Source organism: Amblyomma americanum, chromosome 4 (genome assembly GCF_052857255.1).
Source record: "Amblyomma americanum isolate KBUSLIRL-KWMA chromosome 4, ASM5285725v1, whole genome shotgun sequence".
Lineage (NCBI taxonomy): Eukaryota > Metazoa > Arthropoda > Arachnida > Ixodida > Ixodidae > Amblyomma > Amblyomma americanum.
Genome location: NC_135500.1, coordinates 163,211,683 through 163,225,581, shown reverse-complemented (window position 1 = coordinate 163,225,581; position 13,899 = coordinate 163,211,683). Strand labels below are relative to the sequence as shown.

General features: G+C 47.7%; 1 protein-coding gene and 1 pseudogene across 1 annotated transcript in view; both read left to right on the top strand.

The window, feature by feature from the left end:
* LOC144128609 (cell adhesion molecule Dscam1-like) overlaps positions 1–13,899 on the top strand; it is a 388,116-nt gene that overhangs the window by 243,418 nt on the left and 130,799 nt on the right. The gene's annotated exons all lie outside the window — the stretch shown is intronic.
* On the top strand, positions 2,676–9,746 carry LOC144127694 (uncharacterized; annotated as a pseudogene).

Here is a 13,899-nt window from a genome sequence, read left to right as displayed (position 1 = left end):
GCTCATTTCTTTAAGCGGAGCGTTCTAACAGAATGTCCGCGCAGTCTCAACTGAGCAGAAGTCGTCACAATGTGGTCTGCTCACTTATTCTAAGCAGTTCAGGTAGTTGCTTGTGAAAGCAGCGTTAACTCGGAGACGATAATAGACAGACTACAGACGGCGGAAAGGTCCGTGCGGAACTTCATAATTTAGGTGAGGGTCTACAGAAAGAAGAAATGCGCAATGAAAAGATTAGAAGCTCCAGCCTCGATTCCTTTCTTAATAAGCGTGTGTTCAATTGCATGCAACAGTTCGTTGCGGTTGTAATGATTATGATGATAATGCGCTTTCCTTCTGTGAGTTCTTTCCCATGTTTAACTTTGTCAAACAAGGATAAATGGGAATTCCTCTTCCAAAAACTTCATTAAGCAACGCCGCCAGAAGCGCTTTTTGTCGCGGAGGGAAGACGCTATGTTGCGACTGGTTAAAAATTATGAATAGCCTATATGTAGCTAAAACCACTTTCATTGTAGCCGATAGTGCATCTGATGATTGTGACAAAGCGTTGAAATGGCTGGTACAGTGAAGAGCTTGTCATTTTTATTCTTTCATGCAACCCAATCACGCCCTTCATCGCCCATTTCGAAATTGCTCTCTTATGTTCCCTTTGTTCAGTTTCTGGAACCAAACGTAAAATTAAACATTGTTTTTGTCTCCAAACTCGTTCATCCATTATTTTTACTATACATGAAAAATGAAACGCCTTCTAATTAGGCGACTTGTTAACGATCATTGTTAAGCTAACATTTATTTCCGATGCTCCCTCCTTTTTATAATCAAGAAATAGACACCACACACCCAAAAACCAAGACGCGTGGTTCACCAAAGAGAAATTGCAACTTTATTACCACGGATCCAACATAAAAACAAAATTCACTGCGGTATATAAATAATTACAGGGTTCACTGTCCAAGGTCAACACACGCGTGGAAATGAGGAACACGAAACACACGGGCATTCCAGTGTACCGAAAACGGGACAAAATTGAGCGCACCGGGCGCTCCGAACGACATTCCTACTTCTATTGCATTCCAAGAGTAATTACGTTCCGTGCAAAGAATCTGTGCCAGCTTTCAAAGCGGCCGTCGGAGCATCTCGAGGAACGGATGGCATGCACTTTAATCCTCAAACGCTTATGAAAGAGGCCGCATCCGTAATGTCTCCTGGCATTTTGTCCGCAGCTCTTACGTCAACTTCGAGAAATGTTGCCGATGTGCGCATCGATACTGACTCCGTCTTCGAGTGCCAGTCGCAAATGTTCATGCGTGGGACAAAGAATTGCCCGAGATCGCCCCAGAACAATCCCTAGCTGAGTCTTTTGAAGTTAATGTCATTCGAGTTCCTCATCTTTACGGCTCAAGCCTAGCCTAGCGTAGAAATCGACTTCTGGTGGTTTTCGCGAGTTCAGGTGGTGCGTCACAGATTGAGGTGAGTGGAAAAATTACAGAAGGAATAATATTGGAAGGAACTTTCGCAGATGCCAAATATAGAATATGCAGGTACCAAAAGTGGTGCGCGATGAAATCTGCATGCAAAGTAAGAAAAATTTTAGACATTGATTGATTGATTGATTGATTGATTGATTGATTGATTGATTGATTGGTTGATTGACTGATTGATTGATTGATTGATTGATTGATTGATTGATTGATTGATTGATTGATTGATTGATTGATTGATTGATTGATTGATCGATAGACTGGCTGACTAACTGACTGACTGACTGACTGACTCATTCAATGAAACCATATTTTTTCCTGCTTTTGCGTCTAGAGACGCTGCTGTGGTGGAATCAATAGGCTTATGTATGGGATCAGAAAAGGTGACCTGCACTTCATGACGACAGTGCCCAGGGCAAGAGCAGGGCGCCGATGACTGGTCTACTCTATATAGCATCAGTGCACTCAAATAATTACAAGTTTATTCGATGGCTTTATGCACACCCACACCGTCAGGTCGGGATGCATAGAAGATGAAGTTCACAGATCCCCACAAAATAACAGTTTCTTGAGGACAACATAAACAATTAACAGTTTTCTAGCCGCATACGTTCTGATACCCCGTGTTTAGCTATTTCCTGCCATTCGGTCAGTACGGCGCGCCCTTGACGCTTTCCGTCCGTGATGATTTTCAAGTACATCCCCCATCCCCGCCGACCTCCTCCAAGTCAGCGCAACCGGTCCTTTGACTGGTCCCCTGTTTTTGGGCGCAATAAAAGAGTTTACCTACCCTACAAACGCAGTCGTTTCCCGCCTCTAGTTGTCGCTGTTTTCCTTCCTTCGCAGTAGAAGCCTCGTTTCTGAGAATCCCCACGTCGGCATACGCTCGAAGCCGAGGCCTCAGCGAAGAAGTGAAAGGAGGGTGGAGATGAGGAATGAAAAGCGCGTGAGCATAAGAACATTCGCCCCCTAATCATGCGCTCGTTATAGCACGTGATCGGCGGTGCGCTATGGCACGTGTGACAGTGCTTCTGCGAGCGGAACTAGCTAGAAACAGTACTCTAGAACCAGCAATCGAAACACCCTGATGATGCATGTGGAGACGACGAAGATCACTTGTAACGATTGAAGACGATGAAGTTGAGCTTCGACGGTTTTCACTGAAATGCAGAGGACACTGAAATCACTGCAACCCACATGAAATCATCATCATCATGGGTGAGTAGGAATAGTTTGGGGGGGGGGGGGGGGTGCTTTCCGCATAGCCCTCCAGTGAAAATGTACCTCCTGGTACTCATCCAGTAAAATGCCCCTCCAACCAACTAACCCAGTACTTATAGTTAAAATGTACAGTCGTGAGCATAAGTGCAGAGACCACGGCTCCGGGCGCGGGAGCAGCTGCGGGGCCGCACCGCGGCGCTGCTATCTCGTGCCGCACGCTCGCAGCGAGAGTGCCCCGAGTGACGACAAACTTCACCCTCGCTCTTGCACGGGCGCTTATCACGCATGATAAATTCCTAGTGCAGCATTCGGCTACTCTACAGTTGACGGTCGCGACGAAGGGGAGCACGCATCGCAAAGCGCCTAAAGTCTCTGAAGGGAAAATACGGCGAACTGCTCTCCTCCTCATTTTTCTGCGCGCCTTGACGGTTACGCGCCGATGGGTTGCCTGTATTGGCATGCTGTTGGAAGGCATGCGCGGCTTGCACTCGACTACCGAATCTGCTATTTAGAGACGAATACATCGAGGCGTAAAATGCAAGGCACTGTGGATCCTCGCTTTGAGCCCCCCCTTTCAAAAAAGTATTGCAAATGTTTGGCACTCACAGGCTCTTTATTGCCGTGAGAAATAAAGAATCTGAACTTAACAATCAACTAATGCTTAGTGCAGTTGCGATTAACGGCAATTACACTATCAGCTCGGCGCGGCATCGAATCGAACAGTGATGACACAACGTCGGGGCGAGCGCGAAGAGTCTGACAGTCTTGCTTTACGGCAGTCCACAGTTGATCATCTGTAGCCACGCGGAGATCCCGGGCCGCAATTTGCTTCTTGATCATCCCGCACACGTTTTCGATGGGGTTCAGATCTGCATCTGGTGGTGGCCACTCCAGCGTGCGGATGTCCGCTCTTCCAGCAGTGCGCCCACGAGGCGAGCTGTGTGAACTGGGCTACGACCCTGCTGGAAAAGGAAGCAGCAGGAAGGAAGGAAGCATTCGATGTGGAAAATGGAGCCCAGGCCATCGTTTGCTTATGGCACTCCAGACAATGATAGCGCAGCTCGCACTTGACAGGACGCCCATCGTTTACTCGGACAGATATCTATAAAATAGGATGGTGGAGAAGACGCAAAGGAAAAAAGCAAATCAGGTAGCACACAATCTATCTAGCACAATGAAAGCATTAGGATAGGTTTCATTTGTCTTGGATAAAGAAATTTCTGACATTGGATTTCGTGTTCTCTTTTTCAAAGCCTAGCCCTTACCCAGCGCACATCGGCTCGTAAAAAAATGATACAGTGCTTGATGTTGAACCTGTGAAATATAAGAAATTTCTTTATCCAAGACAAATGTAATCTATCGTAATGTTTGCATTCTGCTAGATAGATCGTGTGCTGCCTGGTTTGCTTTCTTCCTTTGCGTCTTCTCCACCCTCCTATTTTATAGATATATGTCTGAGTACACGACGGGCGTCCTGTCAAGTGGGAGGTGCGCTGTCATTGTGTGAGGTGTCATAAGCAAGGATGGCCTGGGTCCCCTTGTACGCATCGAAGGCTTCCTTTTCCAGCAGGATCATAGCCCAGTTCGCACAGCTCGCCTCGTGGGCGCACTGCTGGAAGAGCGGACATTCGCAAGCCGGAGTGGCCACCAGCAGATGCAGATCTGAACCCCATCGAAAACGTGTGCGGGCTGATCAAGAAGCAAACTGCGGCCCGGATCTTCGCGAGGCTACGGATGATCAACTGTGGACTGCCGTAAAGCAAGACTGGCACTCTTCGCGCTCGTCGCGACACATCACTGTTTGATTCGATGCCGCGCCGAGTTGCTAGTGTAATTGCCGTTAATGAAAACTTCACTAAGTATTAGTTGATTGTTACGTTCAGATTCTTTATTTCTCGCGGCAATAAAGAGCCTGTGAGTTCCAAACATTTTTAATACTCATTTGAAGGGGGTGCTCAAAGCGAGGATCCACAGTGCCTTGCATTTTACGCCTCGATGTATTCGTCTCTAAATAGGGATTCGGTAGTCGAGTGCAAGCCGCGCATGCCTTCCAACAGCATGCCAATACAGGCAATCCATCGGCGCGTAACCGTCAAGGCGCGCTGAAAATTGAGGAGGAGAGCAGTTCGCCGTATTTTCCCTTCAGAGACTTTAGGCGCTTTGCGATGCGCGCTCCCCTTCGTCGCGACCGTCAGCTGTAGAGTAGCCGAATGCCGCACTAGGAATTTATCAAGCGTGATAAGCGCCCTTGCAAGAGCGAGGGTGAAGTTTGTCGTCACTCGGGGCACTCTCGCTGCGAACATGCGGCGCGAGATAGGAGAGCCGCGGTGCGGCCCCGCAGCTGCTCCCGCGCCTGAAGGCGGGGTCTCTCCACTTTTGCTCACGACTGTACCTTCGGCTCCCTAATGACAAAAATTAAGAACGCAGCACCGAAATACGAGCCGAGAACCTCCCGCAACTCTTAGCACCTTCTGAGAACCATGCGGATGCGGTAATGACAGGCTACCTTTTCAGGGTCAGATTACAGCGTCCACTTTACTAAATCAACTCAAATAGGTCTCCGTTACGTCGTGATCTCAAGGCAGCTAGCGCAGATACTCTCGCATTGCAAACCGTAAACGCCCTGTAATTTTTTTTTTTCACAACGGCTGCTTTTATGCTGTCAAGTCCATAATTCACAGTTAATTAAAGGATTCTTTTGATTTTTTTTGCTTCGCTTCGGTATGTGTTTCATTTAAGACTGCTTTAATGAACGCCGTGTTACGTTTGGAGACGCCAACATGCCAAGAATATTCAAGCCACTCGGAATCATCAATCTACCGAGGCTTCAAAGGGCCGTCGATGTGGTTGTAGCGCTACGAGTGCAGGTGGTGGCGTCTACAAGGGTCCTCCCCCCCCCCCTCCCCCCCCCCCCCTGCTGTTTACGGGGTGAAACGGCCCTCCGCTGTCTGAGAACGGCTTTAGAGAACCTGTCTTTTGTTCTCAACGCCGGACCTACCCGGGACATGTTTTTCCCGGAGGGCACGACGAGGGAGCTGGCGAGCGGCGGGACTGCAAATGAGCCGTGGCAAGTGCGGCCGGGTTTGACTAAGCCAACGTCTCCGGAATCCTCGTGCTTCGAAAACAACTTCGTCTTAGACTGTGCTTTCCCACGCTCTACGTGAAAGCTTCTGCGAACTGCGGTGGGATCCTTTCGCTCCCACGCTACCGCTGTGAAGTGCAGGTGACTGACCTTCGACGCGGCCATGGGACCCCCTTCGGGCTATTCATCACTGAAGCCTGGACAGCGCGGACCCTAATCTGCCAGAAGTGGCAAGAGTGTGTGGCTGGGGGCGGACCCGGAAGACTGGACACGTGATCTACATCACAGTGATTCGACGCATTTTTAATGAACTAGATTCCCCAACTAGGGACCTGGGGACAGCGGACCCTATTTAAGCACCGATCTGGCGTGTGATCAGCCAGCTCCCGATTTACTCTTTCAATCTTTGTATAAATGTAAATAAACCCTTCAGTCTCTTCTTCACCTCGAAGACCCTCTCATCTATTCGTCACCCCCACTACAGCAGTCTCCCGATCCGGAACCCAGCGACACCGACCTTGGCGAGAGACGGCACAGGCGAACCAGGGGCCCGCATCTAACAGCCGTTACAAGCATCGCAACGTGCATGCGAGCCAGCCAGCAGTACATTTTTGCTACGCAAACATGTATAAGCACGCAAGAACACACACACAAACACACATGCGCACGCACTAAGACAGGCGCATCAGCGTATTATAATAACTCAAAGTGTGGTCGAGAAGCGCCATCGTATGTTTTCACTAACTTTTAAACCCGAAACCCAAAACGTCATGTATCTGTCGCGACCAGCGAAAAGGCGCGTCTCAACTTAATTAACACCCTGCCTGCAAGAAGCACAGTCCCTGTTCTTTGTCAAACTGAAACACCCAGACCAATCCTCGGACATTAGTTTCCGACGTCAAACATTCGCCACGCTCGCATCCCGCTAACGCCTCGCTAAGCGCACGGAACCGAAAGAAGCCGAGAGGGAGAGAAGAATTTCCGGCGTCCATAAGCCACGCTGCCACTGGACTGGAGCGCACAGGCGGTAATGCGGATTCTGGGCTTCCGAGAGCCGCGGTATGGAACGGTCGGGGACTTTCGCTTCGGCAAAACGGCGCCAAGCGCGCGAGCTTCCTCCGGCCTTGCCGCGTCCTTATCAGCGGCGCGCAGGCCATAAAACATTCACTGGCGAGACGGCGCTGAGCTAATTAACAGCCCTGCACGAATCGTTTCGTTCTCAATCAGACCGCGCCCAGCCCTAGCGCGCACCGACCGTGTGGACGTGTTTGAATAATCGGCAACCATCCAGAAATTACTCCTGCTCCTCCCGTTTTCCGCCCCTCTCACTTCTCTCTCGCAATCGGTGTTTTTTTTTCTGTCTCTTTTTGTTGTTTCTTGCAACTCAGTGCCCAGCTCTTCCCGACATTCAGGACCACTTCCCGTTTCACGGGCAGAGAGGGAAGGTGGAGGGAATCACGACATTTCGGGAAGCTAGCCTATCCCTTATGAGCCTAACCCTGTCTCGGTATTCCCGGAGGACGGAACAGAATCTGGAAGTGAAAGGATGGTAGAAACAGAAACAACAGAAATTAAGGTTAACGAAAAAAATCTATCTCTTTTTATTCTTGGGGCCGAGTGAAAGCTTCGAACTTATTTCTTGTTCAGTAGCACTCCCAACCACTTCCTTAAATCCCGCATGAGCTCGAAGCGAGAAAAAAAAAATAGGAGCGAATGGAAAGGACCCAGTCGTCGTCGTTCTTAAAGACTCCGTGTGAAATGAACCGATGGGAATAGCAGAAGCACGCACACTTGTTATCAGAGGAGAGAATAGTTCGAACTGAAAGGAAAAATCACGGCTAAGTGTTTAGGAGAAAAAAACTAAAAACAAAAAGTTATTGCCTTTTTCTCTTCTTTCACTAAGCTGATAAAATTTTAGCATGTCCTCAGCCCTCCGGAATGACTCCGAGTCCCATGCGACCACTTCGTTCGCAAACTATGCACTCTTATCGGGACCGGACATGAAGAGTGCGTGCAGGAAACCGTTACGTGGAGCGCGCACAAGCAAGAATAAACCATAGTTAATGAGACACTGCTTAGCAAGCTCTCTTGAATGTGTCCGGTTCGCTTACGTGTTTTTTTTCCTCTCTCCTTCTTCCTCCTTATTCTCATCGTTATGTGTTAAGACATATTGCAGCTTCGGCGAAGGGAAGCGTTCTACTTACGCCCGCCGAAATCCTCGCAGCTCCTATTTTAGCCGAACGCGTTCGCCGATTACTAAAAGCTAAGGACAGTAATTGGTCCTGTATGATTAATACCAATGTCTAAGCAAAAGGTTTCCCTATTTTCACTGACACATGTCTAGTAAAAACTTATTGTGTAGCGCTAGATGGCGTTTGTCCAGTAGGTCTGGTTTGTTGGCTCGTGACGCCGTCGCAAGAGGACGCTTTTTATGGAGCTCCAGCGACTACGTCCGAAACTTGGGGCTTTTTGGTTGGTATCTGCGCTTGTACATGCTGTAGGAGCGCTAGTTTTAAACCGTGTGAAGGGTAGTAAGGCAAGCGGAAGTGTGTGTGCCGAAGGTTTTTGTGTAGAAATTTTGGCGGGCTTTTACGTTGCGTAGTACCGAAGGTTTTTGGTGTAACAATTTTGGCGGGCATTAACGTTGCGTAGTGCCGAAGATTTTTGTGTAAGAATTTTGGCGGGCTTTTACGTTGCGTAATGCCAAAGGTTTTTGTGTAGGAATTTAGGCGGGCTTTTACGTTGCGTAGTGCCGAAGGCTTTTGTGTAGGAATATTGGCGGGCTTTTACGTTGCGTAGTCGGCCGGACGATGGGTCGGCAAGCTAGGAAAGTCAAGGTGGACAGGGACGGGGAGCTAGTGCAGTGCCAGGAGTGCGAGCGTTGGTGCTATTTAAACGAGACCAAGTTCAGGAGCTTAGCCGAGGCAGATGCGGCTAGCTTCGCGTGCAAGATATGTAAGCGTTTTGAGGAGGCCGTTCAGATGTTGAAAGGGGAATGGCCAGCTAGGATTAAGGAACTCAAAGGGGACCTGAAGGTGAAACGAGGGGAGTGGATGAAGTTAGAAACTCAGGTCGCCGAGTCGCTTAAAAGGGAGGAGGCTAATGCCGACCTGTTGGAGCGAATTGTGGGTGAGCTGAAAGAGGAGCGGGAGTAGCGGGTCCAGCCAGAAGAGCAGGTATAAGCGCTCAGGTCGCGGCCGACAGGCCACCCCGGTTAGGAGCAGTGTCAGGTGGGGGACGAGGCTCGTCAATCCTACAGTGCTGTAGCGCAGCAGGCTTTGAGTGGGGAAGACAGAGAGGCAAAACCGGGCACGGAGACTCGCGACAGTAGCGTACGACGGCGGGAGAAACAGCTAGTGCGATCCGGAGGGCAATAGTCGCAGTTAGGAAGCGAACGGTTAGAGCGCAGGAGAGTTATGGTAGTCGGTGACTCGAACATAGCGAGGATTGAGGAAAGCGTTTTGACGACAATGAAGGCGAACAGGCGGGTTCAGGTGGAGGCCCAGTCATGGAAGTGCATACTAGATGCAATCGCCAAAGCTCAGGAGGTGGTAGGGGGCAACATATATGGCGAACACCTTGTCGTTATCCATGCTGGTCTCAACGATGTGCTGAAGGGGAGGAGCCAGAATCTCGAGAAGCAGTTAGAAGTGGTGATGTGTAGGCTTAGAGAGGCCTCTGAGAGTGTGCATGTGATCATATGCACAATTCCAGAGGTCGAGAGGCAGGCTAGCAAAACGGAAAGAAGGGTCATTGAGGCCAACCGTGTAATTAGGTTAATGAGTGGACGACTAGGATGCCGCGTAATGGAAGTTAACAGGGAAGTGCACAGGGTCAGGCCCCACCCTTTTGCACAGGATGGCATTCACTACGGTGGTGCCACTGGCAAGAGGGTGGGTAGAAGGATAGGTCGCCAGGCAACAGCTTTTTTGGGAGGATCCAGAATCCTGAGGGAACCAGTGTAGAAAAGAAAGAACCAAGATCAAAGGGACGATGGAACCATAGGAGAATAAATAGACACAAGCGCCAGGGCCAAGTTAATTCAGATATAAGTTTCATTAAGGTGGCAGGAACAGACTGAAATGGGAGAAAATAGAGGAAATGTTAAGACAGGAGGAATTAATGGTATTGATTTGGTGGAAACGCATCTTAGAGACATGGAGCAACCGCCCTGTAACCCAGACTACACATGAGATTATTGCAATAGAACACAGGGCCACAGAAAGGGGGTGAAATTGCGGCACTCATTCATAAAAGTATGAATTTTCAAAGAGTTAAGCTGGGATGCAAGGAACATTTATGGCTAAAAGGAAAAGTGGCAGGGGAGCAAACACTCCTTGGCTTTGTATACCTGTGGACAGGAGCTAATGCTAAAGAGGAAAACAGGAAAATGTTAGAGTGTATTGCAAGCCACATTGATGAGCTAGGAGGACAGGGCGAGATAATTATATTAGGCGACATGAACGCACATATAGAAGACCTGGATGGGTACACAGATTGTACGGGAAGCATGCTGCAGGATATGTGTGACAGGCATGATTTAGTTGTTTGCAACGGTACCGAGAAGTGTGAAGGGCTCATGAAATGGTAGGCAGGGAGTCTGCACTCGACGATAGATTATGCACCAATGTCACAGAGGATGTATAAGAGAATAGGGGCAATGAGCATATATGAACAGGGTTCCAAAAGTCTAGGTAGTGCTGACGAAATCGGCACTGGGAACATACAGGATCTTTAAGCAGGAAATTGCCAAAGTAAATATCTATGATAACTGTAGGAGAAGCTCTTTGTTGTTTGAGGCCAGGACGGGAGTTTTGCGGACTAAGATATATAGAGTCAGGAACCACGAGATAGACACGCCGTGCGTTGCGTGCGGAGAGGAGGAGGAAACAGCTGAACACTTGATACTTTTCTGTAAATGGCTTCACCCTACATTGGAAAGCAACGAGGCAGATTTATCCCAGGCATTGGGGTTTTAGGACCGTGAAAGGAAGGTAGATTTTAAGCGTGTAGAAGTAAACAAGCGAACGTTATCTGATTGGTGGCTAAAATTAAGACAAGAGTAAAATTTCACAAGTTATGGCTAGGTGGCTTGAACCACCGCCCGATTTAAAGGGTTCAGCCTTATTCATCCATTCATCCATCCATCCATGGTGTCCGTTGACTCTGTGCGCAAAGCATCGTTTATATCGGTGAGCAAAATTCAAGGACTACTTCCTCTACTAACTATCCCATTACGAAAGCGAACTGGACAGAAATACATGGTCTGTCCTTAATAAGTCATTCTTTCAAATTTAAAGAATTCAGAGAAGAGGTATAAAGATGTAAGATTATTTATTGCAACTTTGAAACATTAGATGCCCGTTCAAACCTAGTGGATCTCCAACGGTATTCAACCCCTTCAGGCAACAAGAAAAGAATGTGAGGTGAGATTATTTTCTTTAAAACTAAACAATAAACTGGCGCTTGATTTTTCGCCATATTTATCACCCACATTAACACGAAATACACGTGAACATTATCCCGGTTCACTAACCTCGTACTTCGCTCGTCCTCATACAAGCCAGTTTCCTTTCCTTCCGCCTACAATAAAAGAGTGGATTTTGTCGGCAAAGTGTATGTGTTATGGGGCAGAGTAACGTTGGGCCCTTCCTGTTTTGTTGATCGTTCTTTCTGGAGTCCCCCCTGTTTGGATCTTTAAAATCTTGTGCAGTATGCAATAAATAAATCCCTCAAGTTTGTAGAAGGAGGCCAAGATAGGGATAGTATCTCGAGGTTCCGTAATTATAACTTAGACGGCATACAACATGCTATAGTTGATAACTTAAGCAGGCTCCGCAGCCACGACTTAAACGCAGGTGACTAGATGTTACTCGGCGTTGTAGTGAGCGCGCCGAGAGCCGGTAGACTTGTTCGTCTTTGAGAATAACCGGTTCCGGCCCACCATCGTCGCATGGTTTAGGCTATGTAACCTGGTTCTCTCGTGCCAGTTCACTTCAGTAGCATACATATTACTGACTACTCAATTATACATAGACCACAAGGCACATTAATCACGCTGTGTGCTGAAAGAAGTTCGTCTAAATCAAGACTAAGTATCCGAGAGTTGGACTGCCGCTGAATACTTTTGTGCTATTTAGCGCCCTGTGAACAACAAATATAGGCTCCAGTACACGTTCTTCGCAAATCAATCGCAGCAAAAAAAAAAGGCGCGTTATTTTGCGGGACGCTTATAATCAACTACCCGAACAAGAGACATCTTGAAATGCCTCGAGTTCCTAGAAAACGCAAGATGGCATATGCAAGCCAAGGACTGTCACAACGAAGCTCACATTTCCAAATTTCTCTCTTTGAGCTGGAGGCTGCAAAAACCATATCAATTATTCACCGCAGTAATTGCGTTATGGGCGCGGAGGGGGGGAGTGAATCAGATTAAGGCAAGCTTCAATTGTGGCCTCCATTCATTGAAAACAGAACCTATTTCCCTGGCGCCAGTTTTCTTGTTTAAAAGCGCGCAGAGAGCTAGCTTAGAAAGATAAACAGCGGGAGCCAGACTGCTGGATAGGAGCAAGGAGGAATTATGCGTGTTTCGAGTGAATAAATTTTTTCAGTGAGGCCGAAAGAGCACGACGCTTGAAGCCACGATTATTAAAACTTCTTGCTCGCGAGAACGGCCAGTCATCTGTTCAAAAACTTGCTCCGCGGTCCCGCCCATTCTAGCTCTCGTGCTTCGAGCGCTTTATTTTCATCCCAGCATTTCATTCTGGTTGTCGGTTATTGCATCCGAAAACGCAATTAACTCGGAGAAAGGGGCGACCGCACGGACGCTAATTAAATTGTTCCTCTCGAAGTACGCCTTAGTAAAAACGTGCATTGAAGGGACAAAAAGTGATGAAAGGCCGCACTGTTTTTCTTGAAAGCGAAAAGATGAAAGGTGAACCAACTGGAGAAAAGGAGCTGCTTATCAACTTTCCTGACAGTCGTGCTACCAATTGGATCAGTCAGGTTGTTAACTGCTTTGAGGTCAGGCGCTGCGTCGGTGGTATATGTTTTCACTTCCGTCGCGTATAATTAAGAATTTCTTCTCTTTTCGACAGTATGGTAAAATATCCTGTTTCTATTCTGACCACTCCTTTCCTGCTTCCACTTATTAACTCTTGTGGCAGAGCGAACATATATAATGTGAGTGAAACAGAAGATCCACATTCGGAGGAAAGAAATTTCTGAGAGAAGTTATGAGGTCAAACTGACTAAATTACAGCAAGCAGAGTCCACAGTTACAAGATAGGAAAAGAATAAAACTAGGCACCAACACGCAATTTTCTACGGAAGTACTGGAGCACTTTCTACATAGATACAAACGAGCGCATCCCCAAAAAGTTAAGCAGGAAAGCTATTGCACTCGTTGTTCGAATGGTTTCCGCCCTTTGGTGAAGCGGGGAAGATATCAATTTCGCGTCTCTGAGGAGTATGCAAACGATTCCTATACAGCTAGAACTGCCTGCGCAAGTCGCCCACAGCAAAACTGCGCTCCTTTGGGTTCTGTAATAAATGCTTGTTCATAAACGAGCGCAGTTTTTAGTGCTTCTTAACTTTAAGCAAAAATGGGAGTTTTGAAATTCGTTTTTGCGGGAGCATGGAAAGTGCCTTTTCATTCCCTTCGGCGTGCTCAATGAGAGAGACCGCCACATAGAGTTCAATCACTCTGTGCATCTTTTTACAGCTCAGTCCAGGGAACAACTACATTCCTCGTGCTGAAATTTGAGGCTAGTACGTTCGGTGAGCGTTGGCGTGTTTGATACAGAAACATTTTTTGCGTAGCTGACAGCAAAGCAGTTGTGCGTGCAAGCTACGCTAACAGAACAGCACTGACTAAACATCGGGTTAGTTTTCACTTTTTTTTCGGAAACTCTCTTGCACTTCATTCGTACAACTGGGTTGCGTAGTGGTTCGTGGTTGATTAAAGCGGCCTATTAACCGCCCTCTCGCTACATACTGGGGATCCTTAATGGGCACCAAACCAAAAAATTACAGGACACCTAATTCTATTATGTGTTGCAAGCATGCGTTTAAGCTCTACGTATATATGATCACTTTAATTTATGTATTAGTTAAAAC